This window comes from Alligator mississippiensis, chromosome 1 (assembly GCF_030867095.1).
Source record: "Alligator mississippiensis isolate rAllMis1 chromosome 1, rAllMis1, whole genome shotgun sequence".
NCBI lineage: Eukaryota > Metazoa > Chordata > Crocodylia > Alligatoridae > Alligator > Alligator mississippiensis.
The window spans coordinates 151038527-151050234 of NC_081824.1; the positions used below are offsets into that span (position 1 = coordinate 151038527).

The following is an 11708-nucleotide window of genomic DNA, read 5'->3' on the forward strand; positions in this document are numbered from 1 at the left end:
TCCTGGGTTGGCAGAGAATACGCAGGGGGACCAGGCAGGGAGGGGAAACTCGCCTGCTGCTGCTTCTGTTGCTGCTGGACTGGGCTGAGCCCATCTCCTGGGCAGCCCAACAGGAGCAGCTCTGGAGCTGCCCTCACCCACAAAACAGCAGGGACAGGTTGCTGTGGCAGGGGCAGGAGAGGGGAAGAGGATGGAAATGGGACAGGCTTCTGACCATGGAAAGGAAAGAAGTAGTGAAGAGTGAATTTTAATTGCTTTGAGGGCTTAAAGAAGTCCCTTACTGCTGCCCCTGCCAAGTGTTCAGGAAGTGGGGTGCATCCATGCTAGGGATGTAAAAGGTTAAACAGTAATTACACTTACACTGTTTAACATTTACCTCCCAGATCAGAAAGGGAGCAGCATGATCCCTTCCCCGTGCAGACAGAGCCAGCAGCAGATACAGCACTTCTCCCGCTGAGCTGAGGGCTTGCCCCAGTGCCATGGCTCCATGCAAAGGGCACTCAGCCCACAGATGGATGCCTCAAGTGCAATCCTGTGTTACACATCCATCCACCACATGCCCCCAGGCTGGGAGAGCCACCACGGGTCCTTCCCAAGCGGAAGTCCAGGGGTGGGTGAGCAGGCAGAAGTGCTGCCTCAGGCTGTGGGTGCCCACAGGCTGGAGACACCTGGGCATAACATAACACAGTTGTCCCAGCAGATGGAAGACCTTGTGGATGCTATGGGGAGTGATGGGGGGTGCCTGGCTCCATGCAACCCACCCCTAAAGCACGTGATGGCAGCCCTGCCACTGAGCTCACTCCTATTTAAGCCCTGTTGGCTCCGCCACAGCTCTGCCCGACCCCACTCCCCCAGCTAACAGCTAGTTTTCTCCCTGCTGCAGAAATCACACAATGCTACAGCCTGGATCACACCACCTCCCAGGAAGCCCCTGCCAGAGTCATTCCCCAACAGTGGGCAGCATGGAGCTGGGGACCCCGCTGCCCCACAGTCGCTGCAGGCACTGCTGCATGCCCACTCCCGCACACTCACCGCACAAAGCCCACTGTGACCACAGACTTGTTCCAGCTGACAGCAGAACTCACTGCAGTCCCATACATCACCCTTGGTTCCAGCTCCCCACACCACCCTGCCCCTCTGCAGTGGGACTGTCTAACCAATATAATTTGAGGAGGTTAAACAGGTAATTTTTTAATGATATTTACATCCCTATTCTGTAGCCTTCTGGATCCGCGCCTGGACTACACATAGAAGACCGATCATTTTTAGATAATCAGACCCGAGGACTTTACATTTGGATTCCAAAATAGATTGTCAAATGCCTCCAAAATATTTCATCTATCTAGCCACATGGATAAATCAAGCATAGATTACCAAGGCTTCATTGTACTAAATTTAGTAGTCAGGGCAAAGAAGCTGAATCAGTAGTTACATCACTTGCTTTGATTGGCTGAGAGCCAGCTTCAAACTCAAATTGTCCTGCTCACTCTAACACTGAAACAATCTTTTGGAAGACAGCCAGTTGAGTAGTTTAGTGCATGTTCACATGCTCAAACATGAACATTGCTATTCATGTTTTAAAATTCAGTGACAAGGTGAGTAAGTTATATCTGGGACAAAACCTAAAAGGATGCTATTTTCTTTAAGTGCTTATTCTTTTGTTGAATCCCAAATTATAGTTTTAAACTTGTAAGTATCTGCATTCCTTTAGTGGAATACTATCGTTTTATTTAAGCAAGGCACATGTAAAATCAAAAGTCCTCCCAATTCCACGATCAGCCCAGTATAGATAAGGAACACCAATTTCTAGTCAATGGCAAAAAGGGAATAATGTGCTAGCACCAAATCTGGCTGCTTTTGACTCCCCAATCTAAAATGAACAAGTAAACATTTATACCAGAATCAACTGGGGGCAAACTTTAGCACAAGTCCATAACACTCATGTCTCCGTCACCTCCCATTTTAGAAACAGAAAAAAAGTGACTTGCTTTTGCTCCCCATCCCCAATCTTGGGGGCTCAACATAGCTGTGCTCTTTTTCCCCTGCATAGGCTCCAGTACCTCTTCAATGCCCTGCCACCTACCCCAGCACACAAGAAGAGTATATTATATTAATATCATCTTAGACATTTCATCACTCTTGTCAACATCATAACAAAAACAAAAAAAAAATCTTTTTACTATGGATAAGAAGTAAAAGCATACTACAGTTGAATAACAACTGAAATTCTTGCTCAATTCTATACCAAGCCCATCATTCTCACAAACTGCAAGACATTTCTACATTCAAGTTTTACACAAAACTACAAAGGCTCCAGATTGCTTTTCTTTTCTGAGAAGAAGGAAAAAGGGGAGAGTGTATACAAAATAAGAAGATTCGACTTTCATCATCTATACAATCCCAAGATGAAAAATTGTATTTTTTAATCAATGTCAACCTGGAAAGAAATGATCCATCTTGAAACATTAATGCCTCAATGTAAGAGTCTGCTAACTGCAAACAATGTAGCTTTGCTTAAATTAGATGTTGATGGAGCGCTCTGAAAGACAGACAGACAGACAGACTGAACACCAACTTAAAATTATTATTAGGATTGAAACACTATATGGATACAATAAGCTCTGCTTATGAGACCTGTTAATATTTTTTTCTGATTAGCAGAGGTTCTCAGACTGCTCCAGTCACCAATGCCAATCTGTGAACCACATGGTGGTAGTCTAGGGAGAACTGGCTACTATGCAAAACAGATACTGCAGTCTACTACTTGCTAAATTGCATATAAAAATAGGAAAGGATTTAACACATTTAAACTAATATTATTTGTACACGTAAGGGACTAGTATCGCTGCCCCCCCCCCACCCCACCACCACAAAAAGAAATGTTCTGCAGTTGCATGGCTCAAGAGTTGCATGTTTCACAGAATTGTATAAGGAGGAAGAAACAATCCATGAGAATCTCTATTAAACTTTGTCCTCTCAGTGAAAAATTTTGACAACTTCTGACCTACGGGGACACTGAATGTAGTGAAATGAATCAACTGGAATGCTGACATTGTTGAATTCAGTCTACAAAGGAAAGAGAAAAGAAAGAATTTGTGAGGAGTGTCAGTCTGCATGTTTTTCAAAGATACACGGAGATCGTATATTCAAATACGCATTTTACACAAAGCCACAGTATTTTCACAAGCAAATGGTGACTTTGATACCTAGCTGGTCATTTGGGCGTGCAAATTAATATCTGTATATCCACAACTTTGAAACAATGCCTGACATTTGCAGTATTTACAAAACTGTGATATGCCAAAATATATAAAATAGCAGCCAAATGCTAAATAAAGATACAAGAAGAGAAAAACTGCAGTAGGCACACATTACAAACCCCAAGGTAGAAAGCAAGCAGGAGTGAAAAATTGCTGGTCTGGCAAGAAGTTGGAAACGGTAGGGCATTGTTCTCATGGACAGATTTTTAGTACCTGAACAACTGCTAATTGACAAATACACCCAACACATAAATCTAAGCAATTCCTAAACCAAGAAAGAAGACAGTTTCTTGATGCACTGATATCCATAAAAACAAGTCCCGTATGTTGTTTCTTTTTTTAAAAAAAGTCTCTTCCCCCTCCAGACTTCTCCTGAGCATGTCAACAAACTAAAATAAATATAGTTATAATTATTTAACATTTTTTACCACAATTAGATAGCTACATTCTTAGAAATTTTGTTTCTCGTGCACAAGTGACTGGTATAATAATGGGCATTCCTTATCTTTTTAGTATGTTACAGAGAATACAGACTTTTAGAAGTACAGAGTATCCAATTTCCATCTGGCAAAACTAATAAGATTAGCAAATAGCTTATCACTAGACACTCCATCAAATCACTCCATGAAATGTTTTTCATGGCAGACATGACCAAATAAATCTAGTGAGAGCGGGGATCCCTAGTGGTTTTACTTGTTAGCTCTCCAATGTCAGACTACGCAAACTGACACAATGTAGCCCCTAAACCAATTCCTGCCTTGTCTCTACCCATATCACAAGTTCCACGCTGTCAAATTTCAAACATTTTGCTTTGAGCCTCAAAATGGACGAAAACAGAGATGTAATGAAAGTGCCACTGAGAAAAATAGGGCAAAGATGCGTAAACATAACAGGATATTCTGCATTTGTTCAACTAACAATTATTCTCAGAGTGGGTTTGTATTCATCATCAACGGGAATTTTTACTTGACAAATCCAGAGCAATATACGTAAGCCAAATCACAAATGTCAATCTTTGCAGCCCCAACGTGGCAGGGTAGCCAGTCACTCTTTCGAACAGCTCCCTCCACTGATGCAGGGGGAAAAAAAACAGACAGAACAATAATAAGCTGTTGTCCTGACAACCTGACAAAGCAATGACTGGGTCTACTTTATTCCACCAGAACAGCAAGGATAACCTCTTCACCTTAAAGTGTTCCTAATTCTTCAAGAGCAGCTGGCCACAGCAATAAGCAAAATAATCGTAACAAGATGCATGTATCCAAACATGTACGTTTTTCATTTACTCTGGGACATGCTAGTATTGAAACAGCATTTCAAATTAAGAACATTTTAAATATTTGCTTCCAGTACCCAGAATGTATGAACATGCCTGAGGAAAGAGTTGCTCTTGAAGGCGACTTCAGAATGAACTATTTCCTAGTTTTAGGTCTCTTAACTAGAAACCACAAATTAATACAACCAAAGGGGGCATAACTTCTGGAGCTCAGAAACAAAAAGATTTAACTTCTCTCTTGTCACTTGCACAAAGGCTCTCCATAGAATATAAAATGAAAAGGCCGCATTGCTTTTCCAGTAACAGAATTTTGCCAGCTACTCTATGTATTAATTGCAGAGCTCCCTTTTAACTCATTCTTATGAGAGGAAAAACATGCCATAAATATTTTAACATGCATCTTTACTGACTATTAAGAGCTGTATATTGTCCTTGTTTCTATTCTGCCACTCTTCTTTCGTATCCTGTAACAATTTATCTGGAGACCTGACTGTGCTGAATGCAAATCTTCTATGAAGTAAATCCATCATTAAGGAATTCCAGAGATAGGTCAGCTTTGGCCCTGCAGTCTGTTCCACAGTGGCTCAATGCTTGCTCAGAAACAAGCAGCCTAGTAATACATTAACTGAACAACTTGAGAGCATTTACTGGGCAAAAGAAACATTCTGATTTTTATCTAATACTGTTATTCCATCCCTTGACATATGTTCAGAGTGGCTTTTATTGTAATATTAATGTAAAGTCTAGATGTTAGTTGTATTAATAGATTACATCAATTCCATACCTTTATCAAAGACTTGATGAAGTGTAAAATAAAGAAAGATTGAGGGAATGAAGGTAATTTGGAAAATGGAAATATGAATTTACACTTATGCCTCTAGTCGCTGTAACTGGATTGGGAGTGCTCTACTATAAACCCCATCAAATCCTTCCCATGTAATTTAGGATTTTTTATTTTAAACCAGACACCTACTATCTTCCTTGGCTCCAGGATAGTAAAGAAGACAGAGCAGCAATACAACACAAATGAAGTCTGCAACCATTGCCCAGTTTAAAAACTCAGTTTCCCTAGGGGAAGCTAAGGAGGAAGAAAAGTACAGTGAGGATTCCTGCCAGGATGATGCCCTGAAGCCTACATAAGGGTCCCTTCAATCTTTCATATCAGCTTCAGGATGCATGAAAGCAAAATTCTAACCCCACAGAAATCACTGACTCAGAATTCTGAGAGTTTAGCCAAAGTGTCAATCTATATGGCAGAAATCTCAAGAGTCTCTCCTATGATGGCAACGGAGAAGTATCTCAACTTAATCACCTCCATTTGGCCTGCCCCTTAGTCACTCTGTCTCTTTCAGCATCTTTTATTTATTCTTCTCAGGAACAGCTACAGGACCTTCCCACAGTACTTCTTCTAGCCTTTACCAACAGCTCAAGTGAAGTTAGCATAGTTCATATCAGTTTCATTATCTGACAAGCCCACAAAATCATCAACATCAGCAGTAAAATTAAAAAAATGGCCTTGTTCTCAAACTGCAGTTACTCCTTTTTAACATGTATAAGCAGCACCAAGAAGTCTGCCCACAGCTTCAGGAAGATAAGAGCATATATTCACATTCATTACAAATTTGAAAAATTAAAACCTGTATTAGAAACTTTATTTTAAAAAAGAAATCCTCAATTCTGTAAAAGTCAACTGCTTACTTCAAAACACTAGGGAAACTAGAGCAACCCACTTGTAGAACATAATTACATCTTCATGATCCAAGCCCAAATTTCTACTTAGGTTCTAATAAATAATTTAGCACAACACTAAAAACTTACAACATTCTGGTCTAGTTTTTTGAGCTGAAGCCAAGACCTGCAAGTTGGAAACATCCAACTCTTCTTTTAGTTCTTCCTACATATAGCTTTATAAAAGCACTGACCGGAGGCCTTTATAGTACAGGCAACAAAAACAATATCTCCAGTTTTCACCAATTTTACTTTTGTCAGGACAGGTCAACTCTTTAACATTACTGCAATAAAATTAAACCAAGTAAAAAAGAGAGGGACTGGTACTTCTTTTAAATTCCTATAATTTCTTTAGAGTGTAAATAGTTATTATGCATCAGGTCTCTGTAGATATCATCACACTTATAATGTATGTGATTTTTTTACACCAGTAAGTATTTCAGTCATCCTTTTCAAGTACCAGAACAATTATTCTGTTTATCAGAGCTACAAAGTAGGTGTCATCATGCAGTCATTTGAACAGCCTGAGATAACAAGGCTCCTAGTACCTTCCACAAATTCAGGCAGAATAAATAGGTTGGAGAAAGACCAGGTATCCCTAAACTTTCAACTACCCAGCCAACTCAGATTGTGAGAGGATAAGGTTCTATGCAAAAAATAAAAAGCCATTTTACATAAGATTTTAGTTGTCTTCAGCTTACAAATATTCATAGTTTTAAATAATCAAATACATATTAAACTACCCATCATATTACAGATTGTGACTATAAATCCAATACTATAATCTATGCAATGCAAAGATAGTCATATATTCTTTACTTCCCAGATTCACAATCTAATTTGTCCAATCACCTGTCAGGTCTAGGCATAAACAACAGAGGAATAGTAAAGCATTTTAAACTGCAAAGCAAAAATTGCACTCAGAGCGGCATTCATCAAAGCAAGATTTCAATTCAAGCTGTCGATATTGCTACTGTTGGGAGTCATGGATGACTAATGTGAGAAACCAGATAATCCAAAACCCCACCCCTCCTTCCACAACCGCAATATCTGTAAGTTGAATCTTGTATCTCCCTAATAATTACACAGCAGCTCTTGCCCATTGTTACCAAACCAGTTCATCTGTGAGACGCTTCAAGCTCAAAAAACAAACAAACAAACCAAAAAACAACAATATAGGGTGATCTGGACAAATGAAAATGATTTACTTACTGCCTGTGCAGAACAAACTGATACTCTACACGTTAAAATTCTGGGTTCAATAACTGACTGCTGTGTCCACTACAAAGCTGAAACTGAAAACTGGCTTGCTTCAGCTCACTTGTAAATGTCAAGCCATAAGGGAAAGAGAAATGATTTTGCCTGTTTTGACCATTGTTCTGCTTAGTTCCTCTTTTGGCTCTGCTCGTTCAAAACTGTGTTTCTTCATGCACTTGGGGAATGGCACACATCAATAATTAATGTCTGCCAAAAAAAGAATCTGCATCCTATTTGCTGTCAGACTCAAAACTGAAATACTGATTCTCCTTGGATAGAAACATTTTAAAAACACCCTAACATAGGTGTGGTATGTGAATACCAGTTATGAGGGATTCTGTTTCTGTTTAAGCTTAATTCTAGGTTTTATGTTATACTTCGGGTATAAGAGAATGCTGTGCTCCATCATTGATCAAAATGTCACTGATTAAATGGTGTTCCACCCTAACAAGTAGATATTCCTTCATATTATATCCAAGAGCCTCATGAACTGTAAAGACAATGTACTGATTGTGCAAAACCAAGACAATGGATTCAGAGACCTTTCTGTGATCTTGTTTTATATGAACACTACATACATTATGAATCAACTGTTGTGGAACCTCAGTGATGTTCAAATATCCATAATGCATTACAATCCTCGACAACTTAAACATCTTTTGCATAAATAATAAAACCCATTTCAAAGCGGGATTCTAAAAGCCAAATCTTCTAAAGACAGTCTGCAAATATGGGGTCTATTCCTGCGTGCCACTAAGTTTTGAGCACATTAAACAAAAAGTAAGACTGGGCCTAGGATCAGCCTAGCAAGTCTGATGCTCTGTGCCTTAAATTCAATCAGAAAAGTGTCATGACAGAACTAAAAGTATAACGCGAATCTAATAACTGCAGAATTTAGAATCAGAGCTAAGTTAGGCTAAAAGGGACCGCCAGAGGGCATCTAGTTCAACCCCCTGCCTGAGGCAGGATCATCTCTATCTAAACCATCCTCTACAATCCATGTAATATCAACATCAACTCCTGGGAGACTAATCACCCAGAACTGCCCCAAATGGAGGATGAGTCTGCTGCAGGGATCGCAGTACTTTGAAATTGCATGACAACAGGAAACGGAAAAGTAGGACCAACAGAAACAATGTGTCATGGACAAATAAAAAAATCCAGTACCACCCACCCCACATGGAAACACATATACGAGCTGCATTAGTCTGTCAATCCTGGATGAACTCCATCAGCCATCTTCGACCACAGAGATAAAACGATCATGGAAGACCATCATCCCTGACTATGAGGGATTGCTAAAGAACATACAATGCATAATATAAACTCTACAAAAGACTACTGTCAACACAAAACAGACCCAATGTCCTAACCTGCCACAGACAAAGGTCCCAATGTCCAGCCTTTATGAAATGTCATCAATATATGCTCAGGAGGTCCCGGTTAGAAGAATCTGAAGCTGAAATCTGTCTACCCAGCAGTCTTTGGAGAAAACATCATGTCGCACTTGTTCATTCCAAACAAAACTGAGGATGATCTTCCTTTGACCAAAACCAGGTTTTAATATTGAACTGCATAATGACAGCAGTTTCTTAACCCACCCTACCACTTAATAAAAAAAAAGATTGGGGGGGAACAGAAATTCAGGACAGAATCAGAGAGAAGTTGGGCTGGAAGGGACCTCCAGATGGCACCTAGTCCAACCCCCTGCCTGAGGCAGGATCATCCCTATCCAAAACATCTATCATCTGAACTCTGCATAAGACTCCCATCACCCTGGACACAACACAGACCTAACAACGCCCTAACCTGCCACAGGTAACTCAAGGGAGCCACAGCTGCCAATGCCCTGCTGTAGAAAAAGGTTAAATGAATAAACAGCATGATTTTTTTAAAAACACCATCAAACTATCAGACAAAGGGGTAACTTCGATGGCATTGTTTCCAAGTGGAAGATACCTGTCCTTATACCATAAAATCATAGAAAATGAGGGTTGGAGGGGACCTCTGAGGTCATCTAAGCCCAACCCCTGCTCCAAGCAGGACCATTCCCAGCTAGATCATCCCAGCCAAGGCTTTGTCTACCTGGTCTTAAAAACCTCCAAGGATGGAGATTCCACAGCCTCTCTGGGTCAGTTTCTCAACCCGTGCAAGCCAAAAATGGGTTCTAAGAATATATGAAAGGGCCATGAACAAACTTAAAAAATGGATTCTCCTTTAGAGGACAAAAATATTTGGGAAACTGAAGCACTGCCCTTGCATGCTGCAAGAGTCCCAGCCTGAGAGGGGCTACTTGGGGGGGAGGGCAGGCTGGGACCTTCATGAGTGAGGGGCACTGGGGGGAGACCGGCCCTCAATGTTTACAAGTGGGCAGGGGGAAAAAACAAAAGGTTGAGAGCTGCTGCTCCAGGTGACCTGCTCCAGTGCTTCACCACCCTCCTCATGAGAAAGTTTTTTTCCCCTCAGATCCAACCTCAAACTTCCCTTACTGCCACAATGCTCGCCATGAAGGGCATCCTTGGATTTCTAGAGTCTGCACAGATCTCCACAGACGTTTCTCTATCCAAACGCTGCCCGGCAATTGGAGATGCAGACTCAAAAAAAAAAAGGAAAAAAAGCCAGGCTCCCTAGACTGGCCAGAGCAGGCAGGACACCAGGATGGAGAGAGAGAAGCAGCGGGAAGCGGCAAGCAACAAGTGAAAAAAAGGACTTCCCGAGCCGGCTGGGAAGTCCTGCCGGGCCCGTGCGGAGGCAGCTGGAGCTCGGCGAGGGGAGAAGAGAGGGGCAGAGGCGGGCAAGGACGTGCAGCCCGCGGGCAGCGCCCATGCCTGGGCCAAGCCGGCCATCTAGCGACGAGCTGCAGAAGTGAAGGCGCACACAAAAGAGGGAAGAAAGAGGCGGGCGGGGGGTTTACATAAGCCATCCCCCTCCTCCTCCTCCTCCTCCCAACTTTGCCGGGCTCCCGCACCGCGCTGCCCCCTCGCAGCCCCGGCCCCAGCCCCGCGGCGCGGGGAAGCCCCCGGCACCCCCGCCCCGGCCCTGCTCGGGGAAGGACAGAAAGTTGGCGGAGCGGCGCCAGCGGCCCGCGCACCTGGAGGTGCTACCCCGCGCCGGCTCCCACCCGCCGCCGTGCCGAGAGAAGCATCCCCGCGCAGGGCGCCGGCTGCCACCTGCCCCCCGCCGCCGAGACAGGTTCCCCCGGCCCGGGACGCTGCAACCCCCACGCACTAAGGTCGTCCCTTACAACTCCTCCCCTCCCCAATGCACTCGGCTCTCCCTTTGCAAGTCCCCATGCACTGGGGTCCACCCGTGCAACCCGCTCCCCACGCACTGGCGCAGCCGGAGCCGCCGCGGACTTTACCTGCCGCGCGCCGCCCATCACCCCGGCCCGCGTCTCCCGCTGCTGCTCCCGCTGCTGCCCGGCGCCAGGAGGGAGGGGGCAGCGGGACCTGCCGCCGCGCGTTTACTCGCCCTCTGTCTCGCACTCTCTGCCTGTCTCCCCAACACGCGCGCTCCAGCCCCTCCCTCTGGCCCCGCCCCCACACTCTCTCCCCGCCCTCGGCAATTTCCTCACTCGCCATTGGACGCCAGCGCTGCCACTTCCCAGCGGCGAAACCACGCCCACCTGCCCCTGGCCCCGCCCTTGTGGCATGATGTGGGGGGGGGGGTCTTGTTGGGGGGACCTAGGCAGGAGGGTGCTGGGATGTAGATGGGCAAGGCCCAGGAGGACTCCGGGGGGGGGGGAGCAGTGAATATGTTGAGGGGGCTGGGGGCAGGGCTTCTGAGGAGAGGCTGAGGGAACTGGGCTTATTTAGTCTGCCAAAGAGGAGACTGAGGGGGGAATTTAATAGTAGCCTTCAAATCCATGAAGAGGGGTTTGAAAGAGGATGGAGCTGGGCTGTTCTCAGTGGTGGTGGATGGCAGAACAGGGAGCAATGGTCTCCAGTTGTGGCAAGGGGAGTTTAGGTTAGATGTTAGGAAAAATTTTCTCACTAGGAGGGCAGTAAAACACTGGAACAGGTTACCCAGAGATGTTGTGGACTCTCCATCCTTGGAGGTTTTTAAGACCCAGCTAGACAAAGCCTTGGCTGGGGTGAGCTACCTGGGGATGGTCCTGCTTTGAGCAGGGGGTTGGACTAGATGAGCTCCTGCGGTCCTTTCTAACCCTAATTTTCAAGGATTTGTAC

General features: G+C 44.0%; 1 protein-coding gene across 9 annotated transcripts in view; it reads right to left on the minus strand.

Moving 5' to 3' along the window:
* The window catches only part of SIPA1L2 (signal induced proliferation associated 1 like 2), a 252417-nt gene extending 241394 nt beyond the window's left edge, over positions 1 to 11023 (minus strand). For 4 of the 9 annotated variants that reach the window (XM_059715456.1, XM_059715435.1, XM_059715454.1 and 1 more), the window contains exon 1: positions 10883 to 11019. The gene's annotated coding sequence lies outside the window, so the exon portion shown is untranslated. Of the gene's footprint in view, positions 1 to 10882 lie in introns of all 9 variants that reach the window. The other 5 variants (XM_059715451.1, XM_019479764.2, XM_006274502.4 and 2 more) reach the window with 2 other exon arrangements.
* Between the last annotated feature and the right edge of the window lie 685 nt (positions 11024 to 11708).